This window comes from Chiloscyllium plagiosum, unplaced genomic scaffold, assembly GCF_037043375.1.
Source record: "Chiloscyllium plagiosum isolate Xiang-an unplaced genomic scaffold, Cpla_swu_hap1 HiC_scaffold_17, whole genome shotgun sequence".
NCBI lineage: Eukaryota > Metazoa > Chordata > Chondrichthyes > Orectolobiformes > Hemiscylliidae > Chiloscyllium > Chiloscyllium plagiosum.
The window spans coordinates 40,010,717-40,028,828 of record NW_028270155.1 but is presented as its reverse complement, the minus strand read 5'-3'; the positions used below and the strand labels follow the sequence as shown (position 1 = coordinate 40,028,828).

General features: G+C 39.4%; 1 protein-coding gene across 11 annotated transcripts in view; it reads left to right on the top strand.

Moving 5' to 3' along the window:
* The window catches only part of znf536 (zinc finger protein 536), a 587,086-nt gene that overhangs the window by 91,266 nt on the left and 477,708 nt on the right, over nt 1-18,112 (top strand). Inside the window, exon 3 of one of the 11 annotated variants that reach the window (XM_087995855.1) lies at nt 11,913-11,975. The exons of the other annotated variants lie outside the window; for them this stretch is intronic. The gene's annotated coding sequence lies outside the window, so the exon portion shown is untranslated. The remainder of the gene's footprint in view (nt 1-11,912; nt 11,976-18,112) is intronic. 11 annotated transcript variants of the gene reach the window in all.

Genomic DNA, 18,112 nt, shown 5'->3' with positions numbered 1-18,112 from the left:
TAGAGAACCTATCATGAAAATCCTGCTCTGAGATTGTGGAGAATTTCTATTTCCTGTATCTGAGTAGGCAAAATCCTTCAAGCACACAGGAAATAGAGAAAATCGAGAATGGCAAAGTGTTCACTGGTAAGGGAATCTAACTGTTATTCTGTACATTCTATCAATTGAACAGAAAATCAAGTGTCTCTCCTTACTGCATCAACGGTGTTTTCAAAAACAGCCCATGTTGTACTTAGACCAATTTCAGGCCAATGATAGAATGTTTGTTCTCTTGCAGGTGCTGTACTTCACCTTTACCTTATATGTCAACTGAAAGAATTTTAATCCACGTAATCTGTGTCTTTTAGAGCAAATCAAATGAGAGCTTGGAGTGGTGAACTGGCACCTATACAGTATTTGGCCTCTCCCTTTGCTGTGAGCTACACATGCCCAGTATGTCACCATATAGAGACATTATTTCTTCACCTTCCTTTAAGTTATAGACATTGTCAATATTTGAACTAGTGGTTGTGAGCTCCAAGTGAGTAATGGTTACACCCTCATAATTTCTATCTTTTTGCTGTTGCCTGCACTTCCTGGCCAGGTTGTACATTCATGCATATCTAAAAGAATAAGTCATTATGGCAAGGTTGTTGTGCAGGGAATATAAAAGGTCTATGTTGATACCATCAAAAACTTGGTAATAAGAAGACAGTGTGGTATGAGAGGGATATAGAAATAGAAAAGAAGAATTTCCTTATTTTCAGTGGTTTTGGACCTGCCACTGACCGTTCACATCTCAGACATGGTCAGCAATATCTGCATTTTGGGGGTTAGTACAGACGAGTCTATCCTTCTCTTCCAGTTAGCTCCTACTGCCTCTAATTATGTCCCATCTTGTTGTGCAAAAAAGAGGAAAATGTGACTGCATGTGTTGTCATCGGTTTGGGTTCTGCTCCGATGATTGTTGCATTGCTTTCAGTGTTAAAACCTGTGAGGCTTCCAGCCATGCCAGGTATTTGAAGATGTAATTGAGCACAGCAGTGACAGCATGGGCCTTGATTAATTGAGATTATTTGTAGGCGAATGATGAATTGAGGATTATCTGAGTTTGCTACTACAGTTAGATTAGATTAGATTAGATTAGATTAGATTAGATTAGATTAGATTAGAATAGATTAGATTACTTACAGTGTGGAAACAGGCCCTTTGGCCCAACAAGTCCACACCGACACTCTGAAGAGCAACCCACCCAGACCCATTCCCCTACATTTATCCCTTCACCTAACACTACAGGCAATTTAGCATGGCCAATTCACCTAACCTGCACATTTTTGCACTGTGGGAGGAAACCAGAGCACCCGGAGGAAACCCACGCAGACACGGGGAGAATGTGCAAACTCCACACAGACAGTTGCCTGAGGCAGGAATTGAACCCGGGTCTCTGGCGCTGTGAGGCTGCAGTGCTAACCACTTTGAAGAGGCTTTCCCTTGACTTTTACCAGTCATGTGATGACATCAAATTTCTAGGAGCACTCCATCTGAAGCCTTCAGCTGGGATTTGACTCCCAATGGCTATCTGCTCCATTTTTTGCAACGTGCCAGGAGATTGTCCTAGCTACCAGTGGATACAGAACATTTCCTTTGCTTTCTAACTCCTCCACCAGGGCATCCAGTTCACTACTGACACCATGGAGGCTTACGAGCCTAAAGTGATGCCTGCTATTTGTCATATAATGCATCAAACAGTTCAACAGCATGGTTAACACTGGATAGGTTTTGAAATCATTAAAGTGATTAGGTAAATTGGTGATCTGCTGTGTGGCAATCCATGGAACGGGATCATTGTAAATCAGAATCCCTGTCCTCACCAAAGGCCTGCCGGGAAGGCACATTTAAAAATATATAAACGTACCTTGTGAATAGGCGGAGTGCATGCTGAGCTGGAGCTGGAGCGGACTCGGGACTGCTGAGTAAGTGAAGTAATATATTTGGGTGGTTGCGTTATCTGAAATACTGCTTAGGTAGTGTCTCCCAACCATCCTCCTCCTACACGTTAACAGCACAGAGGTGGAACGAGTGGAGAGTGATCATCCACAACAAGCTTTCTTGGACTCTTCATGTGGACCAACAACGTCTCTTTTTCCTCAGGCAGCTGAGGAAATTTGGTATGATGGCAAATACCCGTGCCAACCTTTATAGGTGCGTCATCGAGAGCATTCTGTCTGGATGTATCACCACCTGGTATGGCAACAGTACCATTCAAGATCGGAGATGATTACAGAGAGTGGTGAACTCAGCCCGGACAATCACAAAGGCCAACCTCCCATCTATAGAATCCATCAACCAGGCCCGCTGTCAAGAAAAGGCCACCAGCATTCTCAAAAATCCATTCCACCCAGGCAATGTTTTTCTATAACCTCTACCTTCGGGGAGAAGGTACAGAAGCCTGAACACACACACACACCAACCGGTTTCGAAACAGTTTCTACCCTACTGTTGTTAGAATACTGAATGGATTCAAAAACTCTTAACATTCACCTGTACCTGTGTTTTTGCCGCAGTTAACCTATTATTTACTTACCTATGCTACTTAACTATGTGCTGGAAATGTGTTGCTGGAAAAGCGCAGCAGGTCAGGCAGCATCCAGGGAACAGGAGAATCGACGTTTCAGGCATAAGCCCTTCTTCAGGAAAGGGCTGAAGAAGAAGGGCTGAAGAAGGGCTTATGCCCGAAACGTCGATTCTCCTGTTCCCTGGATGCTGCCTGACCTGCTGCGCTTTTCCAGCAACACATTTCCAGCTCTGATCTCCAGCATCTGCAGACCTCACTTTCTCCTCAATACTTAACTATGTGATCTGCCTGTATTACTCGCAAGACAAAGCTGTTCACCATACCTCGGTACACGTGACAATAAATTTATTTCAATTTAATTCAATTCCATTCAGTTCTCTTCTAACCCAAAAAAGGATTCTGTGCACCTGATTGGGAAGGTAACTAGTTTTTTTTTAGATTCTTTATTTCTCTACAGTCTCTTTGGGAATTTAGAACAGTGAGGATGGTGGTTAAGGCAATTGAATGTTCCTCATGCAGAATATGGAGGTTAAGGGCTATCACAAGTGTCCCTGCCAACTTCATCTGCAGGAAGTGCACTCAATTTTAGCTCCTGGGAAACCGCATTAGGGAACGGGAGCTGGAGCTGGATGAACTTTGGATCATTCAGGAGGCAGAGGGGTCTATTGAGAGGAGTTACAGGGAGGTAGTCACATCTCAGGTGGAAGAAAGAGGCAGTTGGGTTACTGTCAGGGGATGGAGAGGGAACCAGCAGGCAGTGCATGGAACAGTTGTGGCTGTTCCCCTCAATAACAAGTATACCGTTTTGGATACTGTTGGGGGGGACAACTTACCAGGGGTAAGCAATGGGCTACAGGTCTCTGGCACAGGGTCCCTGTTGCTCAGAAGGGGAGGGGGGAGATGAGTAGAGCATTAGTCGTTGGGGACTCCATTGTTAGGGGAACAGATAGGAGGTTCTGTGGGAATGAGAGAGACTCATGGTAGGTGTGTTGCCTCCCAGGTGCCAGGGTTCGTGATGTCTCTGATCGTGTTTTTGGGATTCTTGAAGGGAAGGAGAGCAGTCCCAAGTTGTGGTCCACATAGGTACTAACGACATAGGTAGGAAAAGGGATGGGGATTTAAAGCAGAAATTCAGGGAGCTAGGGTGGAAGTTTAGTGCTAGAACAAACAGAGTTGTTATCTCTGGTTTGTTGCCTGTGCCAAGTGCTAGAGAGGTGAGGAATAGGGAGAGGGAGAAGTTGAACGTGTGGCTACATGGATGGTGCAGGAGGGAGGGTTTCAGATACCTGCATAATTTGGGCTCATTCTGCGGTAGGTGGGACCTCTACAAACAGGATGGTCTGAACCAGAGGAGTACTAGTATCCTGGGGGAGAAATTCGCTAATGTTATTTGGGAGGGTTTAAACTAATTCAGCAGGGGAATGGGAACCTAAATTGTAACTCCAGCGTCCAGGAGGTTGAGATTAGTGAGGTCAGAAATATGGTTTCAAGGTTGCACAAGTTCATCAGCAAGCAGGAAGGTGGTTTGAAGTGTGTCTATTTCAACGCCAGGAGCATCCAGAATAAGGTGGTGAACTTGCAGCATGGGCCGGTACCTTCGGACTTCAATGTTGTGGCCATTTCAGAGACATGGATATAGCAGGAACAGGAATAGTTGATGCAGTTTCCGGGATTTAGATGTTTCAGTAAGAACAGTGAAGATGGTAAAAGAAGGGAAAGTGTGGCATTGTTAGTCAAGGACAGTATTACAGTAGCAGAAAGGACATTTGAGGACTTGTCTACTGAGGTAGTATGGGCTGAGGTTAGAAACAGGAAAGGAGAAGTCACCCTGTTGGGAATTTTCTATAGGCCTTCTGAATAGTTCCAGAAACGTAGAGGAAGGGATAGCAAAGATAATTCTGGATAGGAGCGAGAGTAATGGGGTTGTTGTTATGGGGGTCTTTAACTTTTCAAATACTATAGTTTGAGTACTTTTGATGGGTTAATTTTTGTCCAATGTGTGCAGGAGGGTTTTCTGACACACTATGTAGACAAGGCAACAAGGGACAAGGCCAGATTGGATTTGGTACTGGGTAATGAACCTGGCCAATTGTTAGATTTGGAGGTAGGTGAGCACTTTGGTGATGGTGACCACAGTTTGGTTATGTTTCCTTTAGCGAGGGAAAGGGATAGGTAGATAATGCAGAGCAAGAGTTATTGCTGGGGAAAAGGCAATTATGATATGATTAGGCAAGATTTAGGATGCATAGGATGGGGAAGGAAACTGCAGGGGGATGGGCACAATTGAAATGTGGAGCTTATTCAAGGTACAGCTACTGCGTGTCCTTGATAAGTATGTACCTGTCAAGCAGTGAGGAAGTGGTCGAGTGAGGGAGCTGTGGTTTATTAAAGAAGTTGAATCTTTTGTCAAGAGGAAGAAAAACCTTATGTTAGGATGAGAGGTGAAGGGTCAGTTAAGGCGCTTGAGAGTTACAATTAGCCAGGAGAGACCTGAAGACACAGCTAAGAAGGCTGAGGAGCGGACATGAGAAGTCATTGGCAGGTAGGATCAAGGAAAACCCTAAAGCTTTCTATAGGTATATCAGGAATAAAATAATGACTAGAGAAAGATTAGGGCCAATCAAGGATAGTAGTGAGAGGTTGTGCGTGGAGTCTGGGGAGATAGGGGAAGCGCTAAATGAATATTTTTTGTTAGTATTTACACTGAAAAAAGACAGTGTTGTTGAGGAGAATACTGAGATACAGGCTACTAGACTAGACGGGATTGAGGTTCCCTAAGAAGGAGGTGTTAGCAGTTTTGGAAAGTGTGAAAAAAGATAAGTCCCCTGGGACAGATGGGATTTATCTGAGGATTCTCTGGAAAGCCAGGGAGGAGATTGCAGAGCCTTTGGCCTTAATCTTTATGTAGTCATTGTCCACAGGAATAGTGCCAGAAGACTTGAGGATAGCAAATGTTGTCCCCTTGTTCAAAAAGGGAAGTGGAGACAACCCTGATAATTATAGACCAGTGAGCCTTACCTCGGTTCTGGGTGAAGTATTTGAAAAGTTTATAATAGATAGGATTTATAATGATCTAGAGAGGAATAAGTTGATTAGGGATAGTCAACAGAGTTTTGTGAAGGGCAGGTCATGCCTTACAAACCTTATTGAGTTCTTTGAGATGGTGATCAAACAGGTGAATGAGGGTAAAATGGTTGATGTGGTGTATATGGATTTCATTAAGGCGTTTGATAAGGTTCCCTGTGGTGGGCTATTGCACAAAATATGGAGGCATGGGATTGAGGGTGATTTAGCAGTTTGGATCAGAAATTGGCTAGCTGAAAGAAAACAGAGGGTGGTGGTTGATGGGAAATGTTCATCCTGGAGTTCAGTTACTAGTGGTGTACTGCAAGGATCTGTTCTGGGGCCACTGCTGTTTCTCCTTTTTGTAACTGATCTCGATGAGGGCAGAGAAGAATGGGTTAATAAATTTGTGGACGATACTAAGGTCAGTGGAGTTGAGGATTGTGCTGAAGGATGTTGTAGGTTATAGAAGGACAGAGATAAGCTGCAGAGCTGGGCTGAGAGGTGTCAAATGGAGTTTAATGTGGAAAAGTGTGAGTTGATTCATTTTTGAAAGGGCAACAGGAATAAAGAGTGCTGGGCTAATGGTAAGATTCTTGGTAGTGTGGATGAGCAGGGAGATCTTGGTGTCAATGTACATAGATGCGTGAAAGTTGTCACCCAGTTTGTTCGGGTTGTTAAGAAGGCATACGGTGTGTTAGCTTTTATTGGTAGAGGGATTGAGTTTTTGAGCCACAAAGTCATGCTGCAGCTGTACAAAACTGGTGTGGCTGCACTTGGAGTATTGCGCACAGTTCTGGTCACCGCATTATAGGAAGGATGTGGAAGCTTTGGAAAGGGTTCAGAGGAGATTTACTAGGATGTTACCTGGTATGGAAGGAAGGTCTTATGAGTAAAGGCTGAGGGAATTGAGGCTATTTTCATTAGTCATAGAGTCATAGAGATGTACATTGAGACATATAAGGTAATCAGAGGGTTAGATAGGGTGGATAGTGAGACCCTTTTCCCTCAGGTGTTGATGGCTAGCATGATGGACATAGCTTTAAATTGAGGGGTGATAGATATAGGACAGGTGTCAGAGGTAGTTTCTTTACTAAAAGAGTAGTAGGGGCGTGGAACATACTGCTTGCAGCAGTAGTAGACTCGCTAACTTTAAGAGCATTTAAATGGTCATTGGATAAACATACGGATGAAAATGGAATAGTGTAGGATAGATGGGCTTCACACTGGTTCCACAGATTGACACTATCACGTTCTATGTTCTATAATATCTCTCAAATTTAGCCCCTGTGAAGTTCAAAGGAGGGAAAGCAATGACACAACAGCCATTACAAAAATAATTCCATGAAAATCACTAAGAAGATGCATAACAAATATTTTGGCTTTCACATAAAGATGGCTATTGGAAGACCATTAGGGGTAGTAGAAGTAATTATAGTGGCAGATCTAATAAATATAATTTTCACAGTAAACAACAGCAACAGGATTATGAAAATGAAAACCGATAAGTCACGAAGACCAAATGGTTTAGATCCCAGAATACTGAAGAAGAAGTGATGAATAACAAATATTCACCATAATTATTCAAACTTCTTTTGAAACAAGAATTGGTCCAATGGACTGGATGCTACCAAAAGTTACACCGCTTTTGAAAAGATTGAAAACATTACACCAGGTGACAATGGATCATTTAATCTAAATTGATAAGAACAAAACTGCTGGAGAACATAGTGATTGAAAGCATTAGAAAGGTTAAGCTCATCAGTGACATCACGCAGACTTATAAAGAGTAGGTCATGTTTAACTAACCTAGTCATGAAATTCTTTGATGTAACTACCAAATGTATGGACAAAACAAATGCAGCAAATTTGTATATTTTGGATTTTCTGAAATCCTTAGTAAAGTGATACAGATTTGTTGTAAAGATTAGGGATAGAATTTTACTTTCCCTTGTCATATTTAGTGACAGTGGGGCAAGTGTAAAATATTCTAGATGGGCTTTCCCCAAGTCTCTGCCCACCCTGACCACTGGTGGGGTGGATGAGGACAACCCGACCACCCTTGCCCAAGTTAAGGCTCTTAAATGGCTAATTAAGACAACTTAAGGGCCATTTCCCAACCAGCCTTAATCTTCAGGCTCTCAGGAAGAGTTCAGGACCATGGGAAAGCCATGAAGTCACTCTGCTTAGACTTCAGGTTGACCACCACCAATAGCCTTCTTTCAACATTGGAGGAATGTTGGGTGTCAGTTTTGAGGTCTTCACCCTATGAATCTTTCTGAAGAAGTTCAGAAAAGATTTTCAGGACAAAACCAATTAAGGAGAACACAGAGTGTGTTAAATACAGTTCAAATGTAAAGTTGTAGGCTTCAGAAAAAGAACAATAAAAAATGCCCTAAATGATAAATTATCAATACATGAGATTGAAGTGATTTCGGGCTGCAGCTATGCTGATTTCCCAAAATAGTGCTGGTGATGGGTATGGCTCTACAAGAGTAAATATTCTTATATATTGAGTATCAAATATTATAGCTAAGAATCTTTTTGATACAATAATTACATTACAGAAATTATATCACTACAGAAAGTTTATTTGATGATGTCACGAGGTATATGTTCAGAAACTTGGTAAAAGATATTCATTTGAGCTAAGAATGTTAACTGAGAACCTAAAAGAAGCATTTAACATTAAAATGAGTGCAGGGCAAAAATTGAGAGTTTGTTTTAACTAGCTGCAGTATTATTAATAACAGGCACATATTTTGAATGAAAACTAGAGTCATGAAGGGGAAGGTTAGTATAATTTGTTCACACAGAGCTTTATTTAAGTCATGAAGAAAATCCACACCAGACATGCTGACCTCAGTATTCTTGTTGAAGGAACATGTTAGTGTGTACATGACCCTATGAGATGCTATTAATCGGTATCCATAGGCTGCAACCTATATCACAATTTGCTGTTTCCTGGGAAGTGGCATGTGGTTTGATTTTATCTGGGGAAAAAAAATGAAGTATTGAATGGTTCCCATATAAAAGAGATTATTTAAATATTTCTTTAAGAAGCTGATTTTCTTGAAAGATCTCAACAATTATGCTTAGCTGAACTCCAGTTGGAATCCAATGTACTATCTGGCAACTATAATTTTATCGATCATTTGCTCTGACCCTGTGAAACTGGTATATGAAAATCCCACAGAAGCCCCATTATAAGATCAGGATGGTATCCAAGTTTTGGAACACCCCAACAAGAATTATGGTGTGTGTGGGCCAAAAATTCATGGACTTTTAATGCTGTTTTGCCCTTGAGTTATTGTGTGCTGTTCACAACAGTGGGACTGCAAATTATAAAGTAACAATACTGGATCATTTTATACTAGTTTGTCACTTATCACATGCAATATTTTTAATGGTTTTAAACAGCAACACTAAAAGTAGCAATAAGTACTGCTTGACTGCTTTCATAAAGCCTTCTTCGTATATTTAAATGTGTCTGGGACAAATGCATTATCATATCAAATAAATATACATGTGGAGCATTTCAGAACATCCAAAACATCAAAAACAAAATTAAATGATATAATATTTCTTTCAACAGTTTCTTGCAAATCCAGATGATATTCAAGAAAATATCTTGGCTAATTGGTGAATGATTACTCTGTCACCTCTGGATCTTAACCTTTTTCTATTTTTATCAATGCTAATATAGAATCTTTGAACTATCTTCTCTTGCTTCTTGTAAACTCTAGGCATACAGCCTAATCTGCCTCTGCTTGTCCCTGAATGTGTAGTGTTGGCGTGTCTTGGAACTCATCCAATACCTCAAATATGGGGGATTTCTTTCCATTTTGAACACATTAAATGAAGCTTAGGCATTTAATTGGCTCATGGCAGATTATCACCAGGAGCTGTTGGTCACTCAGAAGCTAACAACCCTCCATTGTCTTCACCAAAAATCATCTTGGGATCCCTAGAGATAGTTGAGTGAGGGTTCATAGGGAATGGGTCACTGGCCCGCATGTAGATGGAGGAAGTTTGGTACTTGGTGCTTGGATGCAAAGAATGGGGGTACCTCTCAGCAGGAACCCTGCATTTCTCAATGTTGCTACCCTCAATCAAGCGCTAAGTATCTCTGAACAAGGGATCGCTGCTCTCGAACCCAATTACCTTTGCTGGCTGGTCTTCAGGATGCACAGGAAACACTTCAAGTTCAGGAGAATCTCAGAACCACAATTAAGTTCTGGTGGGATCAGGAATAATAACCTTTAAATGGCTCAACTGTGATCTAACCAGAGAGTGGGTTTACAATATCAGGCCATTTCTGCCGCTGCCTTAATGAGGGCTAATTTTTACCACCATTGGCTTTGTGATTTTGTGGCCCTGTCCACAAGCTTACTGTAGTTAGCTACATTATATCCAGCCTATGTCATTTTGAGCTATTTTTAATCTGGCCCTTTTTCTGGTCAAATTTTGAGAGATTTGTATTTGTTGCAGAATACAAACGCACTAGCAATAAGAGTTTAGAGCTAATTGTAAAGAATGTCTTCAAATCCCTTTACAAAGTTGCCCATCCCTAGATCTATAATCTTCTCCATTCTTAACTTACAGTAAATGTTGCTTTTCATCTGCCTTGGGCTCACTGACCTATGATGACTTCCAATGTACTAATGTCTCAAATTTTAAATTTCTATTCTCACGTTACTAACCATTTATGGGTAGGCCTGTCATTGTAACTTCCTATAACTCTGAGGACTCCTCATCTCTCCAACTCTGACATGTTAAATGTTCACCAGTGGAAGCTATGCTATCAACTGCCTAAGGTCTTATTCTCAAATTCTCTCCCTAAACCTCTCCACCTATACACTTCCCTTCCTTTAGAGATGCTTAACGTTTTGACTGCTCTTTCAGTAACCCACCCTAATATCTCAATATTTAGCTTGGTGTCAATTTCTATCTGCTTTTATTATTCTGACATGACTTGACACATTTGCTACATTAAAATTGGTATACAAGTACAAATTGAATTGTTGTTACTGTTTCCCCTGAATCTACCTCCTGTGTTATGTTTAGAACTCTGTAACCAATTGTTGACTGGGTGTTGAAATGAATGGTGGAACACTCTTTGACTTCTTGTTCCTGTTCTATGCTATGCTGTTTGAGCTGATAAAGGCTGGCACATCACTGTTTCCAACAAAGTTCTGGTTTAAATACTTACATCTACAAGGTATTATTGTAATATTGGTCACATTGCAGTATCACAATGAGATATTCTTCTTGCTGATAATTTGCTATCAGTTATATTTTTCTATAAAATTATTAAAACGTTTTAAGCCCTTTACACTTCCTGAAAAAAAGTAGATTTTATTAAAATTAGATTAATTTTGGACAGTATGTCTCATGGTAAATCAAAGGGGGTATGATGGCTAATACTTTTTATTTATTTATTTGTGCTTTATGAATATTGGCAAAAAGTATGCCAGACTTTTTAAAGAGAATGATAAGTGTGCATTCATCTGTAGATACTACCTTATGCAGTGATACTTCGCATTATAATCAATTCACAGTGAAGTCAGCTTTTGCAACACTAATTATTACTGCAATGTAAATGAGGTAAGACTTCAAATAAAGGGACAGAATGTTTAGCTAAGACTTGCCAACTCCATCTCCTCCTGATTGCATTCAGTAGACAGACTATTTTATTGGTATTTCTTTACATTGCATAAGTCATTAATTTTTCTCAAAGGTCCCAAACAACACAATAGATTATCCATTATTAGCAAGATGAGCTCTTACAGTGTGTGTGGGTCGCTATGAATTAAGTACTTCAGCTTTGGAATGAGCAGACAACTGAATGCAAGCAATCAAACTTATTTTTGTCCTATGACAAAACATCACTGGTAGGCATAACGCACCATAATTAATTCCAAAAAAGTAATGATAAATCAGTACAAAAAAGAAATAGCTTCACAAAAATGCATTGAGCGTTCCATAAATAATCAAGGACATAATGTCCTCTGGAAGAATCAGTTTCAGTCTTTTCCCCTCAGATTTTTATAAATAAGAAGCTTTAAAGTGTTGTAGTAGAAAACAAAGGGTAATTGTTTTTTCCCAGATGTTGCTTTTGCACAACAAGCAGGATACAATTTTCCCACAGAGCTGATGAGCCCAATCAGTGAAATGATTAAAAATTGATTTTGTCCCTGTAATTACAGTATGTAAAGTACTTAGCCTGGATTGCAAAGGAAGTGATTTTCTAATTACGTATGTACTCTGGTGTCTAATGATTGTTTTTTTCAAGGTAATGAAGAGAGAGCCCTAACGACTCCTTGGTGTTCTGTTATTTGTAAAGTCCATTGTTTGGGTAAGCAAGAGCAGAAAAGTGCTTAAATGTAATGCACAGCACTAAGAAATGGAGATGAACTTATTTTGAATATCTTTAAATGATACTGAATGTGACTCCTGCAGTAAATGTGGTCTTTTTCATGATTATATCTCTGCATTTTATTTGAATTTGTGTTGTACACCCTGTAAGATATAATATATGGCATTGGGAGGGACACGATACATCATTGATGTTCATATTATAGTACAGTGGTTTGCACTGCTACCTCACAGCGCCAGAGACCCGGGTTCAATTACCGCCTCAGGCAACTGTGTGTGGAGTTTGCACGTTCTCCCCGTGTCTATGTGGGTTTCCTCTGGGTGCTCTGGTTTCCTCCCACAGTCCAAAAATGTGCAGGTTAGGTGAATTGGCCATGCTAAATTGCCCGTAGTGTTAGGTAGAGGGGTAAATTTAGGGGAATGGGTCTGGGTGGGTTGCTCTTCGGAGGGTTGGTGTGGATTTGTTGGGCCGAAGGACCTGTTTCCACACTGTAAGTAAGTAATTTAATTTACTTTGAAGCAAGTCAACTAGGATTTAAGTTTCTTCAATGCTGTCTTCACTCCTTGCTCAATGTACTTAAGATTTCTGAATGAATTAATTTGAGAACTGACTGCTTTCATTTTTTAATTGGCAGAAAATTGTGGTCGATAAGTTGTGATCTTGTATAACAACTTTTCATATATCAAGAAAGGGCATGAGCTTTTGCGTCTCAAATTATGTTAAAATGTATGCTTGTTAAAAATCGGTTAGTTGATCAAGAACAATATAAGATGAACTTGAAATTATGTGTAGTTAACAAATTTGATACTGTACATTGTTGATTTTGTATTTAAAAGTGATATGAGCTGGCAGGTGCATGAACCCTATTGCCATTATTGCTGAATATTTTAAACATTGAGGCTATGCTGAGATGGCATTAATTTTTATGTGCGTAGCAGGTTTTGTTCATAATACTTTAAAATGTCTGGCTCAATGCTTACAGTTTCAGCTTCCTGTTTGTTTACTTTTCTCTGTGACCACACCCAACTTAACTAATCAAGCAAAGTGAACATCAATGGTAAACAGACACATAATGAAAAGTGGAACAATTGAATGCTATAATTGTAATTGCTATAATGAGGAATATTCATGCATCTTTTCTTTCATGAATGGTAAATTCAAAACCAGATCTATTGATAATTCATATGAAATTTCAGTCCAATATAGTATTGCTTGCCAATTGCTAAGAGGCAATGATTGTCCCTTTGATCTGTAGAAAACTAAAATGTTTTCAAACATTGCGAGTGTAAAATAAACACAATTATTTAATTGCAACTTTCATGTATATCACACCTATGATGTAGGAAAAGAGTTTCAGGAAGCATAATCAGAAAAATTGACACAAGGCCAAAGGAGATATTGGGATGATTTACTAAAAGTTTGGTTAAAATGTATGTTTTAAGGAGTGTCTCAAAGGAAAAGTGAATGGTGAGACAGAGATTTTTGAGTATAGAATTTGAGTATAGAGATGTCTAAAGGCATGATTTCCAATGGTGGGGCAAATAAAATGAAAGATGCACAAGATGCCAGATTTGACGAGAGAATTCCAGAAGGTTGGATGGGTAGAAACATATAGGGCTGAGGTAATGGAATGTTTTGAACACAAAAATTAGAATTCTAAAATTAAGTCATTGGTGGACTTGGATCTGAGAAAGGTCATCAAACACAGGGCTGTTGTGTGGTCCAAGTTAAGACATGGGTAGCAGAGTTTTGCATTGCTTTCATGTTGTGGGAGGTTGTTAGTGGGATGCTGATGAGGAGAACGTGGAATAGTCGAATTTTAAAGTAGCGATGTTGTGAATGTGGTTTTTAACAGCAGATGGACCGAGACAAGGACAACATGAGCAGCTACGGTTTGGAAATGGAAACATACAGTCTTTGAGTTGTAGGGGATTTGTGAACAGGAGTTTAATTTATGGCCATTTGGGACACCAAGCCTGAAAACAGTCCGGATTGACCTGCAACAGTTGTCATACGGAAGGGGGAAATGGTTGAAATGGAAAGAAGTTTGTGGGAAGGGCTGGAAGCAATGGCTTTGTGGTCTTAATGTTTAATTGGAGGAGAGCCAACTCATCAGAAAGCGAATATTAGATAAGGAGGCTGACGACATAGACACAGTGCTGCAGTAATGAAAAGTGGTGAAGAGATGGAATTGAGTGTTAGCACAAATATAGAATCTGGTATTTTGAGTTCAAGAAGGGAAGCACACAATTTAAAAATAAGAAAGGGCCAGCACCAGATCTTTGGGTACAAAGAGAAGGCATTGTAGGACATTCTATTATTATGTTTGATAGGTCAGAATGGAATCAGATGTAAGAAGTGTAATTCAGATGGACTAGAAAAGAGAGGCATTGGAGAAGGCTGGTATGGTCAAATCTATGAAGGATTGCAGATGGGTGAAGATAAAGAATGTGAGATAGCCTACCATAGTTTGCTGTCACAGAGGATGTCATTTGATTCAACTGTGACAGTGCAGTGGCAGGTGTGGAAGCCTGATTAGAGAAGTCAATGTAGAGTTGCAGAAGAAGGGGCTGTGGATTTGAGAGGCGACAACATATCTAAACATTGGATCATGTATAATCTACTTATTTATGAATATTCAAAAAGAAAGGAAAAACAAAGCCACTTGTCTCTAAATGTCTCCATTTATGTTCCCTATACTGAAGTTAGCTCATGCTGTAAGTTACACAATGTTTTCCTTATTTTGGTAGTGCTATGAATCTATCCTGCTTTCAATTAGTCTATATTATGAGATCCCTTCAATATCACCGGTTATATGATTCGTGACATCATCACAGAACTCATTACAACATTGGCACAGTTCTGTCGATCAACTGTCATTATTATGCGGTCAACTGGTAAAATCCTCTCAAAAGTTACAACAACCTTTTCTAAAGTAAGTTAATATTATTGAACTAAGTCTATTTTGATGTGATGGTTGGATAAATATATAATGTGATGTTGCCTTAAGCACTTTGGATGCCCAACCAGAAGAACAATAGGAATGGGGTGAATGGCCAGACTCCTTCAGCTGAATGAATTCTATCACAATGACACCATCAGAATATGTATTTGCTCCATTAGCAAATAGTAACATTTGTACCAAGATTCAATTGGAGTCAAGTTTTGCCTGCCTAGCCCTGGCATTAAGGTGATTAAGATTCCATTAAGATGCACCTCTTAACAATTTGATCAGGAAGCTGTCCCACTGGTGTTCACTCTCTGATTGTGTCCATATAAAAGGGAGTAACAAACTGAGGAAAAAGTTGAACAATATAGAATAAATATTAATTTTTTTTAAAAACTTGGACTTACTGCTGGTTGTCAAATGCCAGCTCAAGGGTTTTCTTTCATTTTTAGATGCCAGTTGAACCTTCTTGTTTTGGCCCTAACACCTCTGTAATTGTTTTATGGTTTACTGCTGTAGCAGTTAGTATTGCATAATATTTTAGACTTAAGTCCTCAATTTTGTAAATATTAATTAAAACTGAAATCTTTGGCATTATTCTTGCCTAAAATTCCTTTGTATCATACAATAACTAGGAAAGAGAACACATGATTTATATACTGTAAAAACCCTTTTCATAGTTGTTGTCAATGCCTTTAGCAGAGTGATGATTAATGGGATCTAATAATACTCCAGTACTGTATCTCGGTAACAGCTTTAGCTAAATGTGCTCCAACAACCTATTCAAATTTCACAAATATGTTCTAATAGTTTCTTATGACATTTGGAAATATGGCCTGGAATTTATTATTTCTGAACAAACAAAACAATCTAAGTTTAAATTTTTTTAATGTTTCGATTTTGTTGCATATTGTTAAATAAAAACAACTTTTGGCCGACTTTTTGATCCATTCTCCCTCTGATTAGGAATGCATACTTCTATTTTGTTAGCATTCCAACTCTGTTCTCTGAATTTTCGCAATTAAAGGCTGTGAAGCATTCTCACAGCTTCTTCAAAATGTCCGGTTGGACAAAAGGAAGGTTTTTCTTCATTAATTCTCTTAATTGCAAATAAAATTGTAAAGCCAATGTAGATCATGGTAGACGTTGTGGCAGTGGGGTGGCCTGGACTGTTTTCAAGTTGACTATTTCTTGAAGTACATGGTATGTAACCCATTATGTGACATTTTCATTCACATGCTTTGTGAAGCACATTGATACAGTTTGTCTCTCATAATTTCTTCTTCAACTTTTAAGTTGATAGTCAGACAAGCATTAGTATGTTTCATGTACAGGATGTGAGTTGTATGAGTTGTAAAAATACTATAATAAGATTAGATATGCCTGTTGCGGGAGGAGGCGAGGGGTGGTGTAAAGTGGAGCTGGATAAGTTGAATTGCCTTTCCCCAATCTTAGTTTTCTATGGTGTGAAGCCTTTTAATGATGAGACTTTGCTCTTAACATCTGTAGTCATGCCAGGTATTCCGGACTGTTGCACAGACTAACTTTCAGTGTGTATTCTGACATAGATTTTGATGAACAGCATTTCCTTCATTCTCATCATTGTTTGATTTAAAAAGTTAGTGTTTTACAGAGTTCTTGCAGACCATATGGTTCCAAATTTGAATCCCACCCTCTGTTACCTAGTTTCAAGAAGGGTGGCATTAGGAGCTTTGCAATAGGTCACACACAACTGTATTGAGATGAAAAAAAAATCATTAATTATTCCTATTTCTGAAAGCTATTAACAGACTTCTACATGGTGATTAATATCAGGTCAAATTTGGGATTGACTGCGATGCCCTCTATAGTCAAATAAGGTGCCAACACACATTAAGCTCACAATTGGAGTTTGACCACTTAAGTTTCATCCTGCATATCCTTGGAACTCATAGGACATTACCTGATCAGAATGAATGCCTTCAGAAAATGAAAAAAAGTGAAGGAAGTTGGCAAAATGAAAGCATTAGCTTTCTGAGAAAGGTAACAGAATCCAATAAGAGGGAGTAATGAGGCCAATTGCAGTGCTCCTTCTGCCACTCTTGCTGAGATCAACTAATTCAGTGCAGTCTGGCAATCAAACCTGGAAGCTTCTAGTCTATATGGCACAGTCACACACTACCTTTACTAATTGAGCATTCAAGGGAGCTAAACCAATACATGTCTTTTTCAATTTCTCATCATTCATTGACAAAATTCACACTGCACAGTTAGCTTTTGTTGCTGGCATCTAGACCTCAGGCTGGCTAACATTAAACATCATTCTTATTGTCTTTTACTATTTTTATTCATATTTCAATAATTATTGTTGGGGACCTGATTCCAGGTTTCACCAATGCTGTTAGTTCACTTCATGAGGAACTGTTTGGTGTCTCTGTCGACATAGTAGACTGCTATTTTCCTTTTGGGGAATCTAAGACAAAAGCTGCTGCCACACTCTTTCATTGTACTTTAGCCCTAGAAGGTCCACCCTGTAATGTTCTGTTTCTGGTATCATTTCTTTACCATTCCCACTTTGGTGAAGATTCATTTTGGAGCAGTAGACTGGTCAGAAAATAGTGATGAGTTCCTAATGTGTTCTCACAGTGGGACAAGTCTAACCACAAAAGGCGTACATTTTAGTATCTCTGGTAATTATAATTTAGCTGACAGAGGTAACTTAGACTGATTGTGTGGAATATCTCCGCTGAGATATTCCACATCCTTGAGAAAATGTGAACTTGAGGATTGGTTAACATGTGAGGTTTTTATGGATTCATGGTGCATTAGTCATGATATCCAGGGAGCAGGCAGACATTGTAAGCTCAGATTCCTAGCACCAACAGCTCTTAAAGGGTTACTGCTTACCCTTAAAGCTGGAATTGTTATTGAGTATGTGTGAAAAAAGACTGGTCAAAGACTGACACCATTCATCAATCAGGAATTTGAGATCTTACTGGAGTTGCTCCAGTGGCAGCAAGTAGCGCTATTTGCAGGAGAGTGCAACATTCCAAAAGAAGCAGGATTGTAGGAGACACTGCAAAATGATGTTACCTCACCCATCATTTGAAACTGTGGATAGGTGATGAGAAGTGTTTTGATCTGAATAAGGTTTCAAGGTAAACATGCACTGATGTAATGATATTTATGT